Source organism: Bubalus kerabau, chromosome 2, assembly GCF_029407905.1.
Source record: "Bubalus kerabau isolate K-KA32 ecotype Philippines breed swamp buffalo chromosome 2, PCC_UOA_SB_1v2, whole genome shotgun sequence".
Classification (NCBI taxonomy): Eukaryota; Metazoa; Chordata; class Mammalia; order Artiodactyla; family Bovidae; genus Bubalus; species Bubalus kerabau.
In genome coordinates this window covers 28,368,294-28,391,128 of record NC_073625.1, presented here as the reverse complement: position 1 = coordinate 28,391,128, position 22,835 = coordinate 28,368,294, and the positions used below count along the sequence as shown (strand labels likewise).

At 39.1% G+C, this 22,835-nt stretch overlaps 1 long non-coding RNA gene across 1 annotated transcript in view; it reads right to left on the bottom strand.

Annotated features, from left to right (window-relative positions):
- The window catches only part of LOC129643146 (uncharacterized), a 560,931-nt gene that overhangs the window by 231,853 nt on the left and 306,243 nt on the right, over positions 1 to 22,835 (bottom strand). The window contains exon 10 of the long non-coding RNA XR_008710107.1: positions 20,507 to 20,684. This is a non-coding gene — a long non-coding RNA (uncharacterized LOC129643146). The remainder of the gene's footprint in view (positions 1 to 20,506; positions 20,685 to 22,835) is intronic.

Below are 22,835 nucleotides of genomic sequence, written 5' to 3'. Positions count from 1 at the left end.
TTTAAAGATTTCCCCAACTGCAAATTTATCCCAGGAGCTGAAGCAGAGAGATTTTAAAAATCTAATTTTTTTCTAAATGATTTTCACCAGACGCTGTGTACCTCTGTTTGGTGCCTGGTACCTAGGACCTCCACATGAAGCCAGGTTAGCTGTGTTTCATAGACCATTCTCGGTGGGTTAGCAGCATAATCCGCCCTCTGATTAATGGGAAGCAGGATTTTTGCATTGTGTAATCTGACACATTGATGCTCGCAGCGATGACTGCTGTGCATCGAGAACTCAGACATAATCAAGTCAACTGCCCTTCTCTTATGTGTTTTCTTCCTTGTGAAACCATTCTTTCTATACTTTGCTGTTGTTTAGTCGCTAAGTCATTTCTGACTCGCGACTCCACAGACCACTGCCCTCCAGTCTCCTCTGTCTATAGGATTTCCCAGGTGAGAATACTGGAGTGGGTTGCCACTTCCTTCTCCAGGCGATCTACCACACCCAGGGATCGGACCCATATCTCTTGCATCTCCTGCAGTGGCAGGCAGATTCTTTACCACTAAGCCAACTGGAAAGACCGCTAAAATAGGAATATAATCTATTCTGCTGATAACCAAATTTGTACATAATGTGAGGTTGGCTCTGTCCTCTGCCTAGACTTTTCTTTAACCTGACAGGTAAAAATTCTTATCAGGTGATCATGGGAGGAAAAAAGTAAAGCAGGATGGAGGGCAAAAACTGTGTTGTGATGTGCCTGGCTGACCAGGGGAAGCATGAAAGATGAGTTGGTCCCCAATTCCCAGCACTGTTCAGACCGAATCTTTCCAGATGTGGCTGACAGGCTGATGAACCAGGGCCACCAGCTAACACTACTACAGCTATCCTGGGAGTCAGAGTGAGCTGCAAGACCCAGCATACCTATCTGTAGTCAAACGCAAGAGGACGAGCTCCATCAGATGAAGCTCAGATTGGAAAAGACCTGAAGTGGGGAATGAACCACGCCATGAGGTGACACTATATGATGCTACACTTTATGTGAATCAACAAAGTTCATGGACTCCCCTCATTATGATACGGGGATAATAGAAAGGTGACTAGCTGGTTGATTATATGCATTACTGTGCTCTTTGGAAACACATCAGTAATAAATTCCTGGATTGTATTATCTGAAATGCTTCCAAAGACCCCCTCCTAGGATTTTTTCCATCCCTCCTAGAATCACATGACAGTGTGCCGTTAAGGTATAATGGGAAATGTACAATCTTATAAATATTATAATACATTCTTTTTGGAGTACCCTTGAAGATATTTATTGTATTATATAACATCTTTACTGTGCAAAAAAAAAAAAAAAAATCACCCGGAGATCTTGTGAAAGTGTACACTCTGATTTAGTATGTCTGAGTTGGAGCTAAGATTCTGCATTTATAGCAAATTCCCAGTGATGCCAATGTTGCTGATCTGCGTACCACACTTTGCGTAGCAAGTTTTAATTGATGTCCCATGGAAGAAACTTACTATGAAAAACTGTGATTGCTGGAGAAATGGTTTGTTTTCACTATAGAGTACTGCAAATTGCACCAAGCTGGATCACAAGAAAATACCAATGTTTGATCATTTTGAACATATATTGGGCAATTTCTTGTAATATAGATACAGTATAGCAAGGGTGGTGGTTTAGTTGCTAAGTCGTGTCTGACCCTGGCAACCCCACTGACTGTAGCCTGCCAGGCTCCTCTGTCCATGGGATTCTCTAGGCAAGAAGAGTAAGGGTACTATACACCAATCAACTTTTTTTTCTTTGAGTTGAGAGCTAGGGAACTTGTAACCAAAATTGTGGGCCCTTCAGCAAAGTATAGAGAAGCATTTACATGAAATGTATTTCAGGCACTAAGGCCCCTTCCCTTGTAAAATAAGAAATCTTTAAGTTACAAGTCAATGTGAATTGACTCCTCGGGGGAAAAAAATATGGACTTACATATTTTGGTTTACCTTCTGAAAAGGGGGTAGACAGAGACTCAAACAGTCACATCAGACCAGAGTTTACTTCTCAGTTTTGTTTTCTTCTATGATTATTTCATTCTTAGTGTCTTTTTCCACCTAGATGCTTCCTTGCAGCTCCGAGATTATAGGTTATCTTCTTAGTAATCCCAACATAAAAAGAACTTCTCCATCCAGGAACTGAATTTCACTGGTCTTACTTTGACCAGAGAAATGGACAACACTGGTTAACTAACTCTAGCTCTCTCTCATGCCCTCTCTGGATCTGGGTCAATCCTGTCAAACCCACATTCACTAAGAGTTGGCAAGGGATTATCCTTCAAGGGAAAATTGAGTGTTATTACCAGCAAAAACAAGATTATTCCGAGTCCTTCCTAATGACACCTACACCCTCAGAAAGCTATCCACCCCACCCTAATGCTGTCAGCACTGGCTTGGAACTTGCTTCGGCCAATGACATGTGAGCAGAAGTGATGTGTGTCATTTCTTTGTGGAAGTCCTAAGACTGTGGGCATATCCTTCTATGTTCTCTCATTCCACTGCAATGTCTCAGATAAAATCAGCTCCACTTAGTCTGGGTCCTGGAGTGAGGATGACAGCAGAGTCAGAGCTAATTCATAGGAACATAGAATGTGGGCAACAGATAAGCCTTTGTTGTAAGCCACTGAATCCCGGGGTTTGTAATGGAAGCAACTCTCAGCTTAAACTTATTGATAAAACAGGCTAAAATAACAGATGTTCATAATATTGAACATTTCATTCCAACATGCACACTGATTCTTCTTTTCAAACATGCAATTTCAAAACTGCCCACACCAAATTCAATGCACATGTTAATTATACATCTAAAATCCACTAACTCCCCCCTCCTAAATAAGGGGGTCATAAAATCTTGTCCTCTGAACAAGGATCTGCCTCCAGATCCAAGGTCAGGATCTTTGGGTGATAGGAATTTCTCTAGGTCAAGTCCAGGTTAGCTTTTATTGGTGGACCAACCTATGGTTAAATGATATATTTAAATATATGAAAATTATATATTTAACAATCCCCAATATATATAATATACAGTGGTGGAAATTTTAAAAAAGCATAATTACAAAACAAAACAAACCCTTCCTCTTGTTTTGAAAAGGAGGTGAATGAACATAACAGAATAGTAGGCGGTCCAAAGCAAGTAAGAACTGGAGCCCTCTCAGGAGAAGAGCCTCTTGGTCAGCCAGCCTGTCTTTTCCAATTCTCTCTGGAAGAGGCAATATGACAATGTGATGTCATGTCACATCTGAGATGGCAATAGACAGGATTCTCCATCTGGGGCGGACCCAACTTACGGGGCTCATTTGGATCTCTACCAGGACATTAGAACATACACCTCAAGTGAGAAGTCCAAAGTGACCTGTCCCTTGTCCTCAGGCTTCATTTTAGTCTAGGCTTTTTATGGTAAAGATCTTTATCAGGAGATGCTTGGAGGGACTTTTTTTCTTTGTTTTTCTTCATGCTTTTATACAATTTAGTTTTAATTAAAGTAAAACTAGCCTCTTTTCATAGAACCTCTGCAAATTAGTCAACACATGCCAAAATTCTGTTATTTTTCTACCATATTATTAATTTCTATCTAGGAAGTATGTGAACTGATTTCCAAGGAAATTAGTTAACCAATCACTTTGCTACAATATCACAGTGTTTCAACTGCTGGACCAGGGAGAGGGGTCTCACTAAGCTTCATGTTACTTCAGCTCAGCTGGTGAAACAATTCTGTGATTTGCAAGATCTTACATCTATATCTATGTTCCAACCACTAATGCCAAAGAAGATGAAGCTGAATGATTCTGTGAAGACCTACAAGACCTCCCAGAACTAATACCAAAAAAAGATGTCCTTTTTATCATAGGGGACTGGAATGCAAAAGTAGGAAGTCAAGAGATACCTGGAGTAACAGGCAAGTTTGGCCTTGGAGTACAAATTGAAGCAGGGCAAAGGCTAATAAGTTTTGCCAAGAGAACACACTGGTCATAGCAGACAACATAAGATGATTCTACACATGGACATCACCAGATTGCCAGTTCTGAAATCAGATTGATTAATCCTTTGCAGCTGTAGATGGAAAATCTCTATACAGCCAGCAAAAACAAGACCTGGAGCTGACTGTGGCTCATCATTGTCTCCTTAATGCAAAATTCAGGGTCAAATTGAAGAAAGTAGGGAAAACCACTAGGCCATTCAGGTATGACCTAAACCAAATCCCTTATGATTATACAATGGAGCTGATGAATAGATTCAAGGGACAAGATCTGGTAGACAGAGTGACTAAAGAACTATGGATGGAGGTCTGTAACGCTGTACAGGAGATGGTGACCAAAACCACCCCCAAGAAGAAGAAATGCAAGAAGGCAAAGCAGTTGTCTGAGGAGGCCTTACAAATAGCTGAGAAACGAAGTGAAAGGCAAAGAAGAAAGGGAAAGATACACCCAAGTGAATGCAGAGTTCCAGAGAACAGCAAAAGAGATAAGAAAGCCTTCTTAAATGAACAATGCAAAGAAACATAAGAAAACAATAGAACAGGAAAGACTAGAGTTCTCTTTAAGAAAATTAGAGATACCAAGGGAACATTTCATGCAAAGACCGGCACAATAAAGGACAAAAATGGTATGGACCTAACAGAAGCAGAGGAGATTAAGAAGAGGTGGCAAGAATACACAGAAGAACTGTACAAAAAGAATCTTCACAACCCAGATAACCATGTTGTTATGGTCACTCCCCCAGAGCCAGACATCCTGGAGTGTGAAGTCAAGTGGGCCTTATGAAGCATTACTACAGCCAAAGCTAGTGGAAGTGATGGAATTCCAGCTGAGCTATTTAAAATCCTAAAAGATGATGCTATTAAAGTGCTGCACTCATTATGCCAGCAAATCTGAGAAACTCAACAGTAGCCACAGGACTGGAAAAGGTTAGTTTTGATTTGAATTCAAAGAAAAGCAACACAAATAATGTTCAAATTACAATACAATTGCACTCATTTCACATGCTAGCAAGATTATGCTCAAAGTCTTTCAATCTAGGCATCAGCAGTACATGAACAGAGAAATTCCAGATGTATAAGCTGAATTTAGAAAAGGCAGAGGAACCAGAGGTCAAATTCTAAACATACACTGGATCATAGAAAAAGCAAGGGAATTCCAAAAAACATCTGCTGCTTCACTGACTATGCTAAAGCTTTGATTTTGTGGATCACAACAAACTGTGGAATATTCTTAAAGAGATGGGAATACCAGACCACATTACCTGCCTCCTGATAAATCTGTATGTAGGACAAGAAGCAACAGTTAGAACTGGCCATGGAACCATGGACTTGTTCAAAATTAGGAAAGGAGTACGCAAGGTTGTATACTGTCACCCTGCTTATTTACATTATATGCAGAGTACATCATACGAAATGCTAGGCTGGATGACTCAGAAACTGGCATCAAGATTGCCGGGAGACATATCAACAATCTCAGATATGTAGATGACACCACCCTTATGGCAGAAAGTGAAGAGGAACTAAAGAACCTTTTGATGAAGATGAGAGAGAAGAGTGGAAAAAGTTGGCTTAAAACTCAACACTCAAAAAACTAAGATGATGGCATCCGGTCCCATCACTTCATGGCAGTAGATGGGGAAATGACAGAATCAGCAACAGACTTTATTTTCTTGGGCTCCAAAATCACTGCAGATGGTGACTGCAGCCATGAAATTAAAAGATACTTGCTCCTTGGAAGAAAAGCTATGACAAACCTAGACAGTGTATTAAAAAGTAGAGATGTCACTTTGCTGACAAAGGTCCATATAGTCAAAGCTATGGTTTTTCCAATCAGATCAGATCAGTCGCTCAGTCGTGTCCTACTCTTTGTGACCCCATGAATCTCAGCACGCCAGGCCTCCCTGTCCATCACCAATTCCCGGAGTTCACTCAGACTCACGTCCATCGAGTCAGTGATGCCATCCAGCCATCTCATCCTCTGTCGTCCCCTTCTCCTCCTGCCCCCAATCCCTCCCAGCATCAGAGTCTTTTCCAATGAGTCAACTCTTCGCATGAGGTGGCCAAAGTACTGGAGTTTCAGCTTCAGCATCATTCCTTCCAAAGAAATCCCAGGGCTGATCTCCTTCAGAATGGACTGGTTGGATCCCCTCATGTATGAATGTGGGAGTTGGACCATAAATAAGGCTGAGCAGCAAAGAATGCATTTTCAAACTGTGGTTCTGGAGAAGACCCTTGGGAGTCCCCTGGACAGCAAGGAGATCAAACCAGTCAATTGTAAATCCTGAGTATTCAATGGAAGAACTGGTGCTGAAGCTCCAATACTTTGGCCACATGATGAGAAGAGCCGACTCACTGGAAAAGACCCTGATGCTAGGACATATTGACGGCAAGAGGAAAAGGGGGTGACATGAGATGAGATGATTGAATGACATCACTGACTCAATGGACATGAGTTTGAGCAGACTCAGGGAGACAGTGAAGGACAGGGAGGCCTGGTGTGTTGCAGTCCATGGGGTCACAAAGAGTCAGACACGACTTAGCAACTGAAGAACAACAACCACCTTTAGGAACTTCTTTAAAATCAGGTATTCTATGGTTGAAAACAGAAAAGCCAAAATCTAACCGATTTAAGGAATAAAAAAACATTTTGTAAGGTTTGGACTAGATCACAGAAACAAAGAAAAAGTTAAACAATCAGATTAGATAGGATGAGATCCAGGAAGCTCCAGAGATACATGTAGCAGAAAAGAATGGTTTTTAATTTGGGAGAAAGATTTTATCCAAAGGCAAGAAATGCCCACCACATCCCTTGTGTTCTCATTTTTATTTTATCTTACTTTATTCTACATGGCATTTTAAGCTACTAAAACTCCTTTGGGAACAAGATTTAGAATAAAAAATAAATAATATCTAACGACTGAGGGACTTCACTTTCACTTTCCACTTTCATGCTTTGGAGAAGGAAATGGCAACCCACTCCAGTGTTCTTGCCTGGAGAATCCCATGGACGGAAGCCTGGTAGGCTGCAGTCCATGGGGTTGCACAGAGTCAGACACAACTGAAGCGACTTAGTAGCAGTAGTAACATATGCATTAATAAAGACATTAGTTCTTTCTGGATTTTGGAGAAGCTCATGGTCTCTCATATGAGTAGAAAAGAACACACGTCGATGTATCATCTCAAATCAAACTCTTTGGCTTCCTTATCCTTCCACTATTTTTGCTGTTTTGTCTCCCCTAAACCTGCCCCAAAGCTAGTTCTCCTTCTTCATCTTCTAACCTGTTTAATAGCACCAGCAATCAACCCAAACACTTTTTGTATAAACTGAAGTAAAATTCATCCCCATGATTTGTTCCTTAGAATGTTCCTGCATTTGTTCCTTAGAATGTTTTCTTATTTATTTTGGAATCTTCCCAGGTCCTTAAACGGGATCTAGCATATGATACATACTAGTTAAATAGGCGAGTAAATAAATACATGTGTGAGTTTGTAAACTCATAAGAGTAGTAATTATATCTTTCTTGTTTACTGTTCACTGAAATCTTCCTTGGTGGCTCAGACGGTAAAGTGTCTGCCGGCAATGCGGGAGACCCGGGTTCAATCTCTGGGTCAGGAAGACCTCCTGGAGAAGGCAATGGCACCCCACTCTAGTACTCTTGCCTGGAAAATCCCATGGACAGAGGAGCCTGGAGGACTGCAGTCCATGGGGTCGCAAAGAGTCGGACACGACTGAGCGAATTCCCTTTCCCTTTGTTCACTGGTATGCCTGTGCTTTGTCACACAATACCTGACACACAGCATATCTGCAATAAATATTTGAGAATGAATAAATCTGTGAACAAATTACTATGACAGCTTTTGATAGCATCTACAAAACAACATGGAATTTATGTACAGCATCTCATTAACTTAGATATGAAATTGAGTGATCAAAAAGGAAGTTATTTAAGACTTATCAAAATGGAAGTATCTTTTCAATTAGCAAAGTAACATGTGTGTTACAGACATTTAGAAGAGAAAGATAGACTGAGAAGTCGCAGAAAAAGCACAGATTCGAAGTCTCATTCATTGTCCTTCTTTTCTACATTTCAGGGAGCTTCTATCTGGAACATAAGGGGTAACTTCTGCAAAGGGGATTCTGTGTTAAGACGGATCAGACAGAGGTGAGACTGTAACTTAATGGCAGAGGGAGAATGGTGGTGACAGATACTTCCTGACTTTGGCTTTACTTCTCCACGGGGCTTCTATTCCATATATTCCTGGCAATTAGCAGTCCAACAAATCCATCATTAAGTTTTAGGGAAGATGTAGGAACATTCAGTACTAAGTATATTCAATCATTATCCTTTAGGCTGACTCTCCTCTGAGTTAATTAAATTCAAATAAGTATCTTTCCATTCCCTGGGACTTGGGAGGAGGAGTCCAATGCACTTGAGAAGGCACAAAACAGCCATTAGATGTTAATAACTAAGAACTGTTCCAACCTCTGCTGCTTTCAAATGAGAAGACCAGAAGCATAAAGCTCCATTGGGCATTACTAACTTCCTGAGGCACTCAGCTGCTGAAAATGAATTCTTCAAATAATAGTTTCCTTTTCCAAAATTTAGCTGGATCAGATATTTTTAGTTTAAAGGTCCTAATGAGACTTTGCAGGAACATGCATAGCAAGGGTGGTTCCTGCACAATAAATCACTGGAGGTGTGCCACCTTACGGCTGGAAGTCGGAATTAATAACTTTGTTGATTTATGGCAGATGTTTTTTGCTTAGTGGTAGCCCACCAAAGCACATGTTATACATCAAACTCCATGAGACTCAGAACCATTTCTGTCTTACTCACTGCTCTCTACATGGCACTGAGCAAAGCCTGGCAGATAGGTGCTCAAGAAAATTTTTTGAATGGACAAATATAAGTGTTATCTAAGTGCACGGCAACCTTCTCTGGTCAATTCCATCGAAATGCAAGCAATCAGAAGAGTTTCAGTCTTCAGAATGAAGAAATAGAAGCTATTTTGAAGTGAAAATGCTTTTGCTTAGTAAATTCCTTCATGGGGTGGAAATCATAGACTAGAAGCTTGAGGGACAGAGTGAAAGCCTTTTGCTTGAAACATTGCTCCTTGAAGATACATTGCTCCTCATATACAAGGGGTTTGCACATATATTTCTCAATTATTATTTCTATTGCATCTGTCTAGTCTCAGCCCCTAGCCCAGTGCCTCTAAGTTTGAGCTTAATAAATGTATATTTAAAATTGCATGAATGTTTATTTTGGTCAAACTGATCATAAGGTATATGCTCAGAATTTACAACTGTACAGATGTGCTTCTTCCAAGGCAGCCTGTCCTTATCTTTAGTCTTCTTCATGACCAAGGGTTCTGTTGAAAAGAGACTGGATGAACATAATGGCAGAATCAGTAGATGTGATTCTTGGCAGTTCCTCCATCTCCAAAACGAGAGTTATAATAGCACCTAATCACAGAGTTATTTTTACAGACTAGATGATTTCACATATGTAAAATATAGAACATTCCCTGGCACTTAGGCTTTTAGAAAATGTGATGCATTATTATGTTTGTTGTTGTTACTGTTATGAGTCACAGCTTCAATTCCTTGTACCTCGGAAGATTGTAGCTGGCTAAAAGGGAGTCGATCTAAACTAAATCACTGTAGTAAATTAACCAGAATGCTTGGTCTTTTTTTATTTTTCCTGTAAAATAGGAATCTTTTTACAGAGAATTTCTAGAGATGACATTTCCATCTAAAGCAAGAAATAGACTCTTAATGTTGAACAGTACAATTTCTGACTAAGGAGAAAGGTGTAGACACATCAGAGCAGGTGGCTCAAGGCAGACCATGGTGCGCTGTGTCCCTGACAAATCCATCAAGCAGGACATGTGCTCGGCCTCCGTCCAGAGCCAGGCCAGTTCCCTGTCTACTTCTGTGGGCCCCCTTCCTTCACCTGTTCTTGCCTCCTCTCTACTCACTCTCTCTTCTTCTTATTTCTGTTCCTCAAACTGTGTTTCTTCTTTGGTGAGCTGTGACTGGGAGGATGGGATACATTCCTTCTGTAGGCAAATATCCATAATATCTACTTTGTGACCCTTGCTGTGTTCTCTGAATAATAAACTGGCAGTGCACATGAGTAGGAGGGAATTCTCCATAGTGCAGTGATCTGCTAGGGATCTGAGTAATTTTTAACTTATATTTTAATTTTGACAAAATTCTTTGAAAATTAATATGAGCATTTTCTCCATCATCTAGAGGACCATCTTCTGGTTGTATATTGCTATGAAATTTCAGTACCCACCACAGATATTGTTGTATATTATCACATAGTGATAAATGATCATCTAAAATATTTAGATTAATTTATGTTATATTCTTCCAACTGGGATCAGTAGAATCCTTGAGATTTCCTTGGGACTCCGCAACTTCTTAAGTTTGAGAAACAAAAAGACATACTGATAAGACTGAAGGGAACTAGAGTCCATATAAAATAAAAAAGTGAATATGTGGTTTTCAATAGAGGTAGAAAGTAGATACAAAGAACTCTGGGTGAAATGTATGATAAGTCTTAATCTTCATTAACAAATACAGAATGAGGTCTAATTATGTACTAGAATTTCTTAAGTTCTGTCCATACAGAAACACACAAAACTTTGTTGCTGCCCTCAGAAGTTTGATAACAGAAAAGTAAGACAGTCACCAATCAGGGCCTTCACTGTCAGCATTAGAATAGAAGCATTTTTAAAGTGCACATGTAACACAAACTTCTGCTTTAAAAAAGAGTTGGAAAAAGCTTCAGAGTGAAGATAATATTTGAGTTGGGTCTTGAAGCCTATCTGGACATACATGAAGCATAGAAAGATGGGAGTGCAATGAGAAAGAAGAGGACATTCTGGCAAAGAAACAGAGAGAAGGTGTCTTTAGGAACTAACAGACTTTAGCATGGCCTGAGTTTCAGTTTAGTGCAGAGCAGGACAAGAACTTGGAGACGGGAATGGCTACAATTGAAAATGCACTTTGAAACCAGATTTTGAAAGCTCTTTTATACCCTATTAAGCAGCTAGATCTTTACTTTATTGGCAACAGTAAGCACACAGAAGTTTTAAAGCAGGTTAGGACATGATACATATTTTTCCAGGAAATAACAGTCAATAGCATGGAAGACAAATTAAAAGCACCAAAGAATGGATGCTTTCAAACTGTGGTGCTGGAGAAGGCTCTAGAGAGTCCCTTGGACTGCAAGGAGATCAAACCAGTCAATCCTAAAGGAAATCAGTCCTGAATATTCATTGGAAGGACTGATGCTGAAGCTGAAACTCCAATACTTTGGTCACCTGATGCAAAGAGCCAACTGACTGGAAGAAGTCCTGATGCTAAGAAAGATTGAAGGCCAAAGGAGAAGGGGGGCGGCAGAGGATGAGATGGGTTGTATGGGACCACTGACTCAAGGGACATGAGTTTGAGCAAGCTCCAGGAGGTACTGAAAGACAGGGAAGCTTGGCGTGCTGCAGTCCATGGGGTTGTGGAGAGTCAGACACAACTGAGTGACTGAACACACATGGAAACTAGTTAGTTAGAAGGTTATGACAACAGCCCTAACAGTGGCAAAACCTATGAGAGTCTCTGACTCAGATCTTATGACAGAACTGGAAGAGACAGAAACAAAACAGTAATTTTGTGGGAAAGAAAAATGAAGCACGATTCTGTAGCTTCTAGTGCAGAGCCTGAATAGATATGGAGGGGACTGACAATGAGATAGGAGATTCAACAAAGAAAAAATAATTGAGCTGCTGGTAGGCTATGATTGAGAGCAATGATATGGGTTATTATGGAAATGTACAATGTGACTTGATTTGATTAATTGTGAAAGAACCTACCTTCCTCTCCAGGTAAGATCCTTTCCTTGCATCTCACTCACTTTTCAATTCATTTCATTTCAGTTCAAGCCCCCAAATCCCCAATTAATCTGCTTTCTCAAATATCAGCAAAGTGTTGAATCATTAAAACCAGTATTCTCTTTCCAGGCCTCAATTTACTTGTTCTTTTACAGAAACTGAAGGTAAGTATTGATCTATAGCTAAGGCAGCCATATACTTTATTGTTCAAACAGAAACTTCTGATTCTGCAAGAGGCACTATTAATAATTGTGTTGGGATAGTCCCGAAGAAACCAGAATGTTTGGTCTCCAGAGAATCAGAAATACACCAGGTCTGGAAATTGTCCCAGAACTGGCAAGTATATCTTGAGAAATAGTAAAGGCCACCCAAAGTTTATCTTGAATAATAGTGGAATAAGGAGTCTGATATTTCAAGGACATCAAAAATTTTCCTTTGTCCATCAGCACCGGGCATACTCTGGTGGGGATTGGGGAGGGGGAGAGCCTTTCCTGAGAAGGTCAGAGGAGCAAAGGGAGGTGGGGGTTGGGAGGCAGCATGATGCTTTCCAGGTATCTAGGCTAAAACACCAAAGACAAATAACCTAACTTCCAATTTTGCCCAGTTACCCTAAGAAAGAAAATCGGTCACATGAAGACACATGTTGGCTCCTGCATCCATAAATTACTTGATACATAAATGTTGGAGTTCTAAATGTGTAGGAAGAGATTCTAGACTCAGATGATTCTGCTTATTTAAAAAGAACTATGCACTAAGTGAGGAGAAAACAAACAGTAACAAGAAGACTGCAAAATATTAATTATCTCTTGATTTTTGAGACCAAACAGCATGCTTAGCACTAAGCTAGACTTACAAAGATTTCTGGTTCTTAATTTCACAACATCTCCCTGTGAAAAAGATACATATCTACCTTATAACATTATTTTTTAATCAAAATGTTGTAATTTCTAACTTCTAAAACCTGTGTATAGAACAGAAGGATTAAAAACAACCATTTCTGGATTTGTACTACTATATGCTAATCTCCACATTTTTAATTTTCCTAAAACTTGACCATCAGGAAGATATTTGTTAGCCTTTCCAATTTGCAATTTTAAAAGATCAGACTTCTGCAGAGAATATTGATGCTTTAAAGCATTTCTAAAGCTATAGACCATCTGAAGAGGGTTTCTTACTGGGCCTAAGAGCCACTTCATTATCATTTAAAAGCAATGCAAGCTTTAGACTTTGAAAAAGTACATTTTTGCCAAAATACTGCTAATGCTGACATATTATGGTTTTGTGCCTTTGATTTGTGATAGAAAATGTTTTTTTTTTTAATAGAAATCATAGTGGTTTATATGTAATTGTTTTTCTACAACTAAAGAGCCCCAAATTGTATTTTCTATCTTAGCAACTGATCATACACTTTTACCTACAATTTATAACCCTATATGGCTATCATTTAACCTTTAAAAAGTGCCATTAATATTTTCTGAACTACAGAGAAGTTAGCTACTCTTTCTGTTCAATGAAGGAAATAAGAAAAATAGACATATTGAGTGAGGATCAAAGTGAGAGAACAGAGGAAAAGACCTGAATATAACATTCAAAATGTTCTATCTGATTGAATTTTATGACGGCCAGAGAGAGAAAAATGCAAAGCCCCATTAAGAAGTAAGTTTAAATATGTGTTATTAATTTCCTAGGCTGGCTGTTTCATAATCTTAATTATTGAACTATAGCATATAAAAGGCCTTAGCCCTGAATTAGAGTAAGTGACATGGTAGTTTAGGCATCAGGGGAAAAAAAAAAACCCTGCTGATTGTAATCAAAACAACAAAATTGCATTTATCTACCTATTAAATGTTCCAGTTTTATTCCAAAATGAAAGGAAGCAGATAACCAATGCAAAAAAGTAAGGAGGAGGGAAGGGAGGTCCTTTTGTGGAGACAGGGTAAAGAGAATATACCAGTGCTGAGAGTGACAACTGGACAAACCAAAATCATCTTCTGGAGAAGTCTAAGAAATCCATTAAATATCATTAAATTCCTATAAAATCTCACCTAGTTGAAGTAAGAAAGATTTGTGATTTGGCTATTTGAAATAGCCAAAAAGTATTATTATAGTTTAGGCCTCTGGAATTGTTGATGCCTGAAGAGGAAAAAAAAGAAAATCTTTTCCTTTAATGATTAAGAAAAGACAGGGTTGGATTAACAGTAACGTAAATAACTTCACATCCACTGCCTAAGATATAATGAACTTAAATCGAAATGTGTGTTTAACTTTGTTCTATGTTCTACCCATTTGGGGGCAAATAATTTAATATAGTTAGCATTTTATATTTACTACTTCAGTAAATAATTATACTTCTTAGCAAAAGCTTGAGTGCATTACAAGATAAAAGTTTTCAAATCTAGCTACTTCACCCTAGGGAAATCTAGTTGGTAGATCCCTATAGTCATAACCCAAGGTGCAGACTTGTTGAATAAATTGTAGCCATAGAGTCAGGAAGGAAAAAAAATTAACCTCCACAAATCTATTGCTGCAAATCCAAATCTAAAATTGATGGAGACAATCAAAGAGATAGAGAAAACTTGCTTTAAGAAGTAAAACTCAATTTCCTCTATATCACTATGTCTTTCAATGGTTTTCTGAGAATTCTGAATTGGTTTTTGGTAGAAATACAGTTTTGAAGACTGGCTGTTATCAACAAATATTTTTTCTTCATCTACCATGTGCAAGTAAAACCAATTTTCTTTTAGCTACATCCCCATAAGAGGATTCCACTGGCAGTTTTCCTTTGTCTCCTTCTACCACCATGGATCTCTAGCCATGAGATCTCGGTCTTCTTCAAAACACCCCACACGCCTATGGGTCCAAAAGTTTCACATAATAAGTAGTTTTCTGTTTCTCCCAATGACTGAAGTCACTTCCATGGAAGAAGAGACGAAGCATCTCATGAGTTCAGTTGGCATCTGAACCAGTGATAGGTCTGACGTCAGTGCCAAGGGTAGGGTCAACTAACACTCTCAAGGTACCGCCCACCTGGATGAAGAGGGAGACTGGTTGACATACCCCATATTTAGCCAGGCTGGAAGAGCTGCTTTCTGACTATGGGATTTAGGGAATAGGAAGCTTTGCTTATGGAAACACATGAACGATGAAAGTAAGAACTCTGGAGCAGTTCTGACTCTGTAAGTGAATCTAGGCCCTGCATTTCAAGAAAAAGGGCTTCTGAAGTTTTGACCCTTTTAAATTCAGCTGCTTGTTCATCTCACCATGAGAGGAATGCACAAAATCAGAAACGCATAAATAAGAGGATGTTTGGAGGAGATTGTTGCTCAAAATATATGTATTTTCAGAAAAATGTAGCTTAAAAAAAAAAGCAATTCCATACAGGAATTAAAATTCAACTGAAAAGACAGACTTTTAGCAGCCTAGAAGAAACAGCTTTTATATTAGCTTAGTCTCAGTGAACTTAAACCAGATGAATTAAGCTCCTTAAAATTATAAAAGCTGATTCTCTCTTCTTATAACTCAGTGAATTTTAAAAGGACAAGGGTCTCAGGTAAGGAATGCTTTGTAAAATGTGTCTCAGTTTTGTAAACTGCTCCTTGGCTTCCAGAATTAGAGGAGTTTCAGATTTTTATAAATGTTCATTCTGTTTAAAATTCAGTTTTACTAAGTTTAACTTCAGATATAAATTAATTTTAATATTAAAAAAAATCATGCCTGTTGGCCTAGGAAAATTATGTCTTTCCCATTAGAAACTATATCTAAATTTTAAGGACTCAACATCATAAAAATGTCCATTCCGCCCAAATTTATCTACAAATTCAATATAATGACACAAAAATTTTTTACCTATAATCTGACAAGCTGATTCTAAAATTTATGTAGTAAAGGGCCAAGGAAGGTAGGGGTTTATTATCAGATAGTGAAGTGAAGTGAAGGTTGCTCAGTCGTGTTCAACCCTTTGAGACTCCATGGTCTGTATAGCCCTCCAGGCTCCCCTGTCCGTATAATTCTCCAAGCAAGAATGCTGGGTTGCCATTTTCTTCTCCAGGGGATCTTTCCAACCCAGGGATCGAACCCAGGTCTCCTGCATTGTAGGCAGATTCTTTACCATCTGAGCCAACAGGGAAGCCCTATTATCAGATATACTGAACCTTATTGTGAAGCAAAGGTAATTAAGATAGCATGATATTTGTCTAGAGATAGACAAATAGACGCAAGAAAGGAGAATGGAAACTACAGGAGTAAACTCTCACATTTAGAAATCTGATCTTTCGTGAAATAGGGCTTGTAGTACAATGGCAAAGGACAGACTGTTCAGAAATGGTATGAGCACATTTAGTTGTAGATACAAAATAATAAAAATTATATTTCTACTTCATATCCTCTCCATGTGTAACTTTAAGGTAGATTAAAGAATTATATATTTCAGGCAAAAGCACAAGCTTTTGAAAGACAATAAAAAAATATCTCCGGATAGGATATTGAAAAGGACATAAAAGACAACCATAAAATAAAGACTGATAATTACACTATGTTAAAATAAAGACCTTCTGATCATGAAAAGAAACCATTAAAAAGTGAAGGCACATGCCTCAAATAGCAAGGATGTGTTTGCAAAACACAAAACCAACAAAGGTTTGGTATGAAGAACATATAAAGGATGCTTACAAATGAATTTTTTTAAATGACAAATAATGCAGCAATTGGCGAAAGATAAGGGGTTTCTCAATAAAGGAAGCACAATGGATGCCTCACAGAGGAAAACACTTTCAAACTCGTTAGCAACCAGAGAAAAGCAAATTAAAACTACTCTAAGACAGCATTTCCCATCCACCTGTGGTGCACATGTCACTGACAGTAAAATGCACATCTCATTTAACTTTGTGCCTTAGCTTCTCCATTCTGAAGATGAGGATAATTCTTTTCATCCATATTCCCCTCAGTCTGCTCTGTTATTCTACCTTCCTTTGAATTCTAATACTCTGCTTCCCTGGTGGCTCAGTGGTAAAGAATCCTCCTGCCACTTCAGCAGACCTGGGTTCGAACCCTGATTTGGGAAGATCCCCTGGAGGAGGGCATGGCAACCCACTCCACTGTTTTTGCCTGGAGAATCCCATGGACAGAGGAGCCCAGCGGGCTATACATAGTCCATGGGGTCACAAAAGTGACTTTATGACAGGTTTTCACTTACCATTTCTATTATATCCCTTCCTTTCACCTATATAACAATTCTAATGAATTTAGCAGGAACCAGGAATTTCAACTTGTGGAAAATATAAAAGGCTTGGAAATGGAAATGGAATTTTCAGGCCACCAGATGTCTTTACGCATAAACATAAATAACACTGCCATAAAATTGACCCCAGCCTACCTTTTAAGTAGGAAAATACTCTCCTTTAATTCAACTCCGGTAATTATGGATGATTCATTTGCTACTAATTTGCTGAAAACCCAATTCGGAAAATGCTAACAATACATATATTAAGCCTTAAGTTAATACATGACATTCAACAGAAATCTGTTCAGTCTGAGACTCTTCTTCTAAGGAAGTCTTTAGACTGTGTTTCCTAATCAGTATAATGAGCTTTCTGGAATTTATGAAAACTAAGCCTCCTTTCAGCTCTAAAGTTTCAGCTCTGTGTTTTCACTATTAATGATTGTTTACTTCTATAAAGACAGATTGAAGAGCTATTACGGGTCTTCCTTTTTCTTCCTCATCCCGTCTGCTTCTATGTATAACTAATGTTCTTTCTGTCTCCATGTCTTTATCTGTCTCTCACTCTAGCTCTTATCATCTCTCACACTATTATTCTTTCACTCATTTCATGATTTTAAAAAACAGTTAGACAATTCTACTAACTCTTAAACATTGTGAAGAGTAATCCTCACAATACTAAAAAGCACTGCTAACATTCTTCATTAGACAATACCTAGTTACAAATTTAGCCAAATAAGGGTAACCCATATTGGTACTTCTAACCATGATCTATTTTCGCGTACACAGTGATAGACATTCTCTTTTTATGAACCAATCAACCGTCTTCCTGTTTTTAGAAATTTGCTCCCCCAAGTCTTCCAGTCATCTTTAAAAGTTCTCAAAGCAATTGCTCACAACCCGGTCTGTCAGCAGGAGACCAAACCTCCCTTCCACTTTACTGGCCACTTTGCTCTGGCTCCCTGGGAATTCATCTGGGGAAGTTTACCTCTCATCTGCCCTTCTTGAGAAGTGCACTGACCCTGCAAGATGCTGACTCCATATGCTGGCGAAGCCCTGTCCCTATGGTGACAAAGAATCATCAGGTTCCAGGCAAGGTAGAGAGAATGGCTTCCTCTCTAACACATCTCGTATCTTACCATCTGGGCAAGGAGATAGTTCTGTTTCTGTGCTCATCTCAACTTCATGAAAGAGACTGGCCAGGTTCTGGTCTTCTCTAGGGCAGTCCAAGGCAGTTCAAGTCAAGGCATGTATGGAATAGACCCCTTTCCCATGAGGGAAGGATAGAACCTCATTCTAGCCCTACTTAGAACTTCAAATCCCTCATCCAGTGCTCTTCTCCTATAATTGATCCCCCACGTTATTTATCCCTCCAAAAATCTATGTATTTGTAACTCTGAATTTAAAATTCTCCCTTCCTCCTGGACCCCTAAGCTGCTTCTCCCTTCCCCACCCTCCAACCATTCCAGTTTAAAAAAAAAAAAAAAAAAGGCTTTGGGTTCCCTGCCTCATATAGCAAATTCCCACTGGCTGTCTATGTTATATATAGTAGTGTACATGTTTCAATGTTACTGTTCCCTTTTGGTTCTCAGGGAACGCAAAGCCAGTACTTTGTGATGACCTGGAGGGTTGGGATGGGGGCGGAGGTAGAAGGGAGGATCAAGAGGGAGGGGACATATGTATACTTACGGCTGATTCACGTTGACGTATGGCATAAACCATCACAACACTGTAAATTATCCTCTAATGAAAAATAGAAATTTTAAAAAAAGGAAAATAAAAAGCTCCCATGCCTGTCAAAGATATAAGCACACCCTAGAAGAAGATAGATCCCTAGCCCAAACATTCCTAGGGACATCGTTAGCTAATTAATTAGACGGTGTCCCATAAGACATGGAATTTGAACCAGATGAGTGATCTTGGTGGGAAATACTGTCTATCACTTCTAAATGAGAGAGATAAGTTTAGTATAAGTGTTAGTCATTCAGTCGTGTCCGACTCTTTATGACCCAATGGACTGCACCCAGCCACGCCCCTCAGTCCGTGGAATTCTCTAGGCAAGAATACTGGAGTGGATTGCCATTCCCTTCTCTAGGGGATCTTCCCAACCCAGGGATCGAACCTGGGTCTCCCACCTTGCAGGCAGATTCTTTACCATCTGAACTACCAGGATAGCCTAAATGAGAGAGAAGCCAGCATTTATTTGCCTTACTGAGTAAAAGTTTGAGTCCATCTTCCCATCTAGCTTTCTCAAGCCTCTCTTTGTCTACAATGCTGTAACTTTTTCTGACTGCATATAAGTAAGTGAAAAATACTTGAAAATTGTACAAAACTGTAAGAAAACTATGTAAAAATCACTTTGAAATGTTATCACACTGGCACAATCTCTGTTAAGATCTTGGCCTCTCTACTTCATGCTCCTCTTGTGAACATACAAGTAAATACAGATTAATTTTACATAAATGAGATCATATTGTACTCCCTGTGTACATCTTTGAAATGTTTAATGCTGTCTTGTTTTTACTGTCCCCACTCTTATCAAGTTTTTCATTCCTCATAACATTCTCTGAGAATATCTTTTTGTGGGTATTTCTCTCTCTCTCTCTCTCTGACTGCAGAGTTGTCTTAAGAATGAGACCACAAGCATTCATGTACCCAACCAGTTCACTAAAACTAAAATATTATCAATACAGCTGACATTGCTTCCTCATCCTACCCCCAGTGACATCCTCTACACATGTATTAACCACTACCCTAGCCTGGGGCTTCTCATTCATGGGAAAGAATCCGAGTGTCATATACATCTTTGTGCCTCAACAAAATATAACACTATCTTAAATGTTTTTAACCTTCATGGAAACGTTTTTTTTCACTTAATGTGGAGATGAGGAACTCTAGTTTATTCATTTTGGGTACTTCGTATTCTATGAATACACATCTAGTTATTTATCTGTTCCCTTGTCAAGGGACTTTAATATTGTTTTCAGCCTTTTGCTATCCTGAGGTATGTTGCTGTGAACATTCTTTCCAGGTTGAGAGGTGGTACCGCACCGCAGGTTTGGGCACGGATTCCAGTGTCAGATTTCGTGAATTTGAGGTATGGCTATCCATTCAGTAGCTAAGCAAACTTGGCAAAGTTATTTAGTCTCTCTGGGCCTCAGCTTCCCATTTTAAAATGAAGATAATGCTGCCTACTTCATAGAAATATTAAAAAGACTATTAGCCTGAGGCATATGTAACTGTGATTTTTGTAGGTCAAAAATTGTCAAATATCAGCATTTTTAAATGGTGCAATGTAATAAAGGATCTACTATATATAATATGCTTATGGTTATACCTGTACATAAATTGGAGAAGGAAATGGCAACCGACGCCAGCATTCTTACCTGGAAAATTCCATGGACAGAAGAGCCCAGTGGACTACAGTCTATGGGGTCGCAGAGTTGGACACGACACAGCGTGCATGTACACACATACATAAATACCCAGGAAACATGAATTGTGATGACGATGGTGATGATGATGATGTCTCTTCGTGTATCTACATATCAGAGTTCCTCTGGCCTGTGCATGTGGGAACAGAACTTCAGGGTCACAGGATCTGTATAAAATCAATGCTTACTTCCAAAATATTCTGCAGAGATTTCCTATCCAAAATATTTTTACCTTTCCCTATGCTTGGTTCTTCTTTAATATAGTTCAACGAAGTTTATAGTATTGTTCATAACGGTTAAGTTTTTCATCCCTCTGCCCTACACCCTCTTCCTCCTTCCATTGTCAATAAAATATTTTAAAATTATACATTCTAGATATTGATTTCTGATCTATAACAATTCATTCAATGGTAGCAGTGTGTCAGTCACTCGATCGTGTCTGACTCTTTGCAATCTCATGACCTGTAGCCCGCCAGGCTCCTTTGTCCATGAGATTTTCCAGGCAAGAATACTGGAGTGGGTAGCCATTCCCTTCCCAACTCAGAGATCAAACCTGGGCCTCCTATATTGCAGGCAGATTCATTACCATCTGAGCCATGGGGGGAGTACATTTGATGGTGGGGAGGCTTTAATATTCCAGATTCAAAGGCTCACATCGTCTGATATTAAGGGTGGAGAGAATTCTGAGATTCTATTCAGGTCTTGTGACTTTTTCATATTTTTGATAGATGATCATGACCTTCCTGAGTCAATGATTAGACAGTCAAATGATCAGATGCCATTTTTGCTTTTATGGGTCAGAAAAGCTTTTTGCCAATCTCTCACTAGGATCGCCACCCAGAGGTCTTAGACACTGTTCCTCTGTATTTCTTTTAGCTCCCAAAAGAGAAGAGTCTGCTCTAACTCTGTACCCATAGGCCCAGAGGGAGCCCTTGGCTACTTGCTCTCTGCTACCAGACCTCTTCTCAGCTGGTCCCAGCAACCACAAGTGGTGGCTGAATTGAGCTGCCATCTTCCCAAATCCCTCTCCATTATTCTGTATTTTCCTCTCTCCATTCAAAGGATCAAGAGATTCATTCCACTGCATAATATAAGTTCTTTTAGTCCCAAGAACAAGGTTCCACCCAAGAATAGATACATACTGTTGAGAATGGCCAATTAAACCAAAATTTCATTAGTTACATGAGCAATGATATGACCTAGAAATTTGTTTGTAATAAGGGAATGCTAAGTTAATATAAGCAATTATTAGTAATGAGCATTGTGAATAGTTTCAGGATAATGCATAGTAAACAATTTAATGCCAGATGATTAAATATTAAAATTAAATAAATTAATTAAATTTGGAAAGAGATAACTACAAAGAGAATTTCCATAATAAAGCACAGAGTAGAATATTTTCCAGATATATGTGTATCATATTTGAAAGAAATAGATCTAAAATGTAATTCCTTCTGTAATTTTCTTATGCTAGGAATCATCCCCTCTCTTTCATTTTTTCTTAAATCTATCTTTTCCCTATCTGCTGGACCTTTTCCCACCAGCACTGAAATCTAATTTAGTATTTGCCATTCTTAAAAATAAGAACAAAGCAAATGCCTGCAAGCGTAGTTCTCTCTCCACTTTTCAAAGCCAACTTTTCTGAAAGCATTAATTACAGTTTCCGTCTCCTCCTCAGAGCCCGTCTACTCCGAGCTTCTCTCATGATGGCTCGCCACGGTCACACTCGACACCAAGCCGGCATTCGCTGAGGTCACTTGCCATCTTCCTCAGGGCACCTTGGAGTCCTCATCTCCCGGAACCTCTCAGAAGCTCCACGCTCCGCAGTACCACTCTCATTCCCTCCTCCTCCCCTCCAGCTTCTCTTCCTCTGCAATAATCTCTTTGCCAGCCTCTGCTTCTCTCTCCAGCCACAAAGTCTAGCACTTTCTTTTTCATCCTAGGCATATACATTTTTCATTTCCAGAACATTCTAGACTCTTTTCCACATTCTGTTCCCTCTTCTTGTAAGGTTCTTCCTTAGTTTTTCACATGGAAATACTTACCCAACAAATGCTACTTGAAAGGGAGGCCCCCTCTGACCTCCCAGCCTGATAAGGTCCACCTATTATATATTCTCCCTGCAATCAATGATTGCCTTTCACTAAATATATATATATATGTGTGTGTATATGCATATGATATTATTCTGTTATAATTTTGACAAAATAAACATTCATGTAAGAATGTGTTGGATGTTTATGTCACAACTAAATTCTAAGCTCCGCTAAATCATAAACTC